This window comes from Urocitellus parryii, assembly GCF_045843805.1.
Source record: "Urocitellus parryii isolate mUroPar1 chromosome 13 unlocalized genomic scaffold, mUroPar1.hap1 SUPER_13_unloc_2, whole genome shotgun sequence".
In the NCBI taxonomy this organism is placed as follows: domain Eukaryota; kingdom Metazoa; phylum Chordata; class Mammalia; order Rodentia; family Sciuridae; genus Urocitellus; species Urocitellus parryii.
Genome location: NW_027551770.1, coordinates 721,986 through 725,421, shown reverse-complemented (window position 1 = coordinate 725,421; position 3,436 = coordinate 721,986). Strand labels below are relative to the sequence as shown.

Sequence of the window (3,436 nt, the reverse complement as noted above, 5' to 3'; positions counted from 1 at the left end):
TAATTATTTGGGGATTGATACATAATTATTTGGTGTTTTTTCTTAGTCAGTTTGAGGTTTCCTTAGGATTCTTGACCAGGCCACAAACCCTTTTTCTCTGTGAATCCCCTAAACTTTTCTGATATTCTTTGCTCTGGAAAGTTTTGGTCTCCTAACTAATATTCAGAAAACAAATTCTGTGCTCCAAGTAATTGATGTCACTCCACAGTCTGACCATGAAAGAGCATTTTGTTCTTAAGAATCTGAAATAGTGGCCAGTCAGGATGAGTGGAGGAGGGACAGAGACCCCTGTGGGTTGTGAGGTTGCTCCTGGTGGCGGCAGCAGCAAGAAAAGGGACTTGCTGGGGACTGCGGGCTCAGCACTATCATTATCAAGGATCTTGGAGAAATTCATTCAAGGCTTTTGGATCACAGACCAGTTATAGAAGGTGAAACTCGTTATTATTTTGTAAAATAATTTGAAGAAAAACGTGGTCTTTGCTAAGATCACATTTTTCTTCAAATTATTAACTTGGTCTTTGCTGAAGAATGTGTGTTCTTGAAAATTGGAAGACTATGATCCATGAAACAAATGAACATACTTTTCCCAAATGCAGACAAATGATGCAGGACAACTTGAAAGAAGTTCTCCAGAGATTGCAAGCATCTAATGACTCCATCTGTAGACTCTAGCAGAGGGAACAGGAATGAAGAAAGATGTATCATGACCACTTAATAGCTACTGAGAAACAGCACCAACTCCAGTGGGAGGATTTCATGAAAGAACAACCCCACTGTCATGCTGAGGTGGATGAAAAACACAGAAGAACCATGGAGAGGCTTAAAGAGCAATATGCTGAGATGGAGAAGGGACTAGCAAAATTCTCACCTTTTTAAGAACTTGAACCACAACATTGACAAATGAAGGAGAAGATATTGACTCCTCCACAAAATACTCCCACCAAAATTTAGCCTCTGCTTCAAGCTTAGAATACTTTCAGTGGCATTTTACAGAGGCACACAGAGAAACTGCAGCTGGAGCCTGACTGAATGGCCAATAGAAGAGTGCTATACCATTCCTGTTTTAAGTGCCAAAATATGATCATTTGAATGGGGAAGAAGAGGGGGAAAATGGGATGAATTTACCCTTTGTCAGAATTTGATTTGTTTTCTGATCAAATTCTGATTAGCTGAGAGAACTATAACTACAGACTTCTTAGAAAGATAATTCAACTCATTCTCATAGAGGGTTGATGTTAATTACTGTAGCTTAAAGGCAGGTAGTAAGAGACTTAAGGATGCATAAAGTGTCATTCCATGCGTAATGTAAACAAACAGCTGGCCTTGGAACAAAGATCACATTTAAAAGAAGGAATGATCAAAGCATTGTCTCCACTATGACAAAGATAGCTGCAGTGCTGCTGGCACTGCCTATTGGGAAAGATCAGATTTTGCAGTGCAGCCAGAGTGTCCTGCATTTCCCTGGAGGACAAGACGCATGTGTGTTAAGCTTTGTGGCCTTATAGCTCTTAGTATTTTCAGCTTTTGAAACATGCTTAGGAGGAAAAGCTTACCAAACATATATTTTGGCTTTTAGCCTTTTTCCAAGAATCACAATCTTGCCCATAGTATTTACCTCATTTTTGTGTCTGTTTTTCTGTGGATAAGCTTTATAAGATAAATAATGTCTATACATGTTCAACTGTTTAATGAGTAATCAGCAAATTCTGCCAAGGAGTTCCTCTGGAACCATATAAGCATTCTGGTTCTGAATGAACCAGAAGTGTTTGTCCATGTGGCAAATGATCCATGTTAAATGTGAATTCTTTTTAATGTTCACGTCTGATCTCATAAGCAGGTGTATTATGATGAAATGTACCAATTTTGTCATCACTGTGATTCTTAAAATTCTGCATTTAGAAATTGAATTGAAGAACTAAGTTGATTTTGTTTGCCATACACCAAGCAAAAGTAAATGCAATAATTTCAAGAGATTTATGGAAAATGAATTTGAGGTATGGCCAAATCTTTGTAATAGTTTTCATTGCTTTTAAGTCAAGAAGGGTACAAGAAAGAAAATATCTAACTCTCTCATCTTATCTCAGTGTTGTGACTGCAGAAAACTGACAGTGCTTGACTGTGTAAACTTATGGCTTTCTGTCAAAGCTTCATTCTTGGCTGCATGTTGAAAATGTGATTAAAGTTAATAGAGGAGATGAAAAAGAAAATAATCTGAAATAGAAAAATTGTTTTGGAAACTCTATATTGAGCAATTTTTTGAAAATTGAAAAAACTAGATTTTTCTAGGTGTTATAAACCACTGTACACCAAAATTTGATTAATTCTTTTAGTATAGACCACATGGAAACTTCAAATATCCAGCAATAAATGTGGATTGAATTTTTCTCTGTTAGTATTCAAACAATGATTTTTATCCTCTATATATCTTTGAAAAATGAAAGTTATATTTCTATTCCCCAATCTAGAAAATGTTATTTTCACAGTGAACGATTTCTATTAAAACATATTAAAAATCATAATAAATATTTCTCAACAATTCTAATGACTATTAGAATAACCACTTTTTTGTTTTGCATTTGTCATGCTACATTAAAGCATATAAAAATAACTTTATCAGCTACATAGAAACTAAAGATGGTTTGAAATGTAATCAATTTTACCTTAGACTAAAAGGAAAGAAAACACTACTCTTAATCCATATTTAAGTAAATAATGGACTTTACAATATATGGAAAGTATGTTTATCAAGATAGCTAATGCTAATATAAGTTTTCATAGGAACTATAAAGAGGGGGGATATTGCAGTTGTTAGTTTTGTCTACATTGCTATTGACATTAGAAAGCATATTTTATATTATATTACATTTAGGGGGAATTTGGGTAAATTGGTTAGCAGTCTGTCCTTTAGGAGACATACTATTCTGTGTTTTTATTAATATCACTGGCTATACTATAAATTGACTATACTATTCAGACACCACAGACTGTATTTTTTCTGAAAAATGAGATGTTCATCCTACATATCCCCTAAATAATAGATTTTAAAGCACTATTTTATATTTAGAAAAATCAGTATATTTAAGGATGTTAGTGATTATAGCTTAAAAATTAAGAAGGAAGACTCAAATAAGAAATGTTAAATAGAATCATAATTATACTCTTAGTGATTATTGTAATTAAATTCACTTTGTGTTTTACTTGTGAATTACTTGACATTGAGACAACACTGATGAAATTTCTACTGCTCTGAAAGATTGAGAACAAATTAATTTTTAAAAAATCTACTGGCAATTTAATATGCATATTAATTGATACTTAACTTTATGCACTGAAATTGTTTCCTGAAAAATTAATTACCTTATCCTCCATATGGGTTAATTATGAAGCAATACAATTTGAAATTGAAAGTGTAAATGGTTTTGATGTAATTATATTG

General features: G+C 33.5%; 1 pseudogene; it reads left to right on the top strand.

Moving 5' to 3' along the window:
• Nucleotides 1-263: 263 nt before the first annotated feature.
• LOC144251398 (biogenesis of lysosome-related organelles complex 1 subunit 5-like) lies at nt 264-715 on the top strand (annotated as a pseudogene).
• The last annotated feature ends 2,721 nt before the right edge of the window (nt 716-3,436 follow it).